The following is a 1542-nucleotide window of genomic DNA, read 5'->3' as shown; positions in this document are numbered from 1 at the left end:
CACACTCACACACTCACATACACACACGCTCACACAAATACACATAGACTCTCACTTAATTACACACACCCTCACTCACATACACACACACTCAATCACACAAATGCACACTCACACTCTCACACACACACAAACACACACACAAACGCACACTCACACTCACACACACAAACACACACACACAAATGCACACTCACACTCTCACACACACTCACTTAAATACACACACACCCTCACTCACATACATACACACACACACACTCACTTAAATACACACGCACACACACACACACACTCACACAAAATTCACACTCATTAAAATTCACACTCACTCTCACACACACTCACTTATGTACTTGCACACACTCACTCACATAAATGCGCACTCACACACACTCACTTATGTGCACACGCACACCCTCACTCACACACATTTACACACTCACATACAAATGCACACTCATACTGACACATGCAGGAAGAGCCAAAGGAGAGCAGAGTTGAGGGGAGGTTAGAGAATAACAATCTCACTATACAACAGTCAGCAAGAGCAAAACTGAGCCTAGAGAATGGTCAAAATGAGATGTGATGGCACTGTGGGAATTAGTAGAATGCAAAACAAAGAGTGATACAAATTTCTGCAATGAAGATCCGCCCAGAAAAACCCCCGAGAAAAGACCGTGCAAACCAGTTTTGCTGGCGCAGGTCCTGATCTGCAGTTAGAGATAGCAGGAACTGCCACTGCTGGAGTCAGAGATAACACAGTGTGGAGCTGGAGGGACACAGCAGGCCCAGGCAGCGCCAGAGGAGCAGGAAAGCTGACGTTTTGGTTTGAGACCCCTCTTCAGAAAAAGAAAAATTTTTCTGAACAAGGGTCCCGACCGGAAACGTCAACTTTCCGGCTCCTCTGGCGCTGCCTGGCCCGCTGTGTCTCTCCAGCTCCACACTGATCTGAAGTTGCTGTGCACAATGTTGATGTTCTAATGACTGGACTGGAAGGTGTGGGTCTTTTGCTGCAGATGTATTAACCTCCTGGCTGTTAAAACACACATCATTCGCTAACTTGGCCAAACAGCAAGGGATGCTGGGCACATTGGCCAAGCAAAACTCTGAAATCACAAAACCAACACACCAGATACACAGTGCGAAAGCAGCAGCAAGGTGCTAATGACCTTAGCGTAATGTAAAAGGCAACAGTTATCCTGGACAGACATATCCTCAACAATTTAACCACCTTAAAAAGGAAGGCCCAGACAGAAAGGCACCAGGTCCTGCTACATGAAGAAACTAACAGTAGCAGTCCATCCAACTCTTGTTTCAAACTATTAGCTATTAATCTGCCTGATTGGCCAGAACTATAGAAAGTTCCGGAAAAAGTATTAAAAACAGGGTTTATCCGCAGGCCGCTCTCTTGGAACGTCTGAGGCCTTTCCACGAAAACAGCAGGGCAGGAGGCAGAGACCAGCTAACCACCCAGAGAGGTGGGGGGAAAGAGAGAGAGAGATAGATAGATAGAGAGAGATAGATAGAGAGAGAGATAGA

The sequence above is a fragment of the Rhincodon typus genome, chromosome 50, assembly GCF_021869965.1.
Source record: "Rhincodon typus isolate 14 chromosome 50, sRhiTyp1.1, whole genome shotgun sequence".
NCBI lineage: Eukaryota > Metazoa > Chordata > Chondrichthyes > Orectolobiformes > Rhincodontidae > Rhincodon > Rhincodon typus.
The sequence above is the reverse complement of the archived record's forward strand: the minus strand, read 5'-3'. Positions refer to the sequence as shown.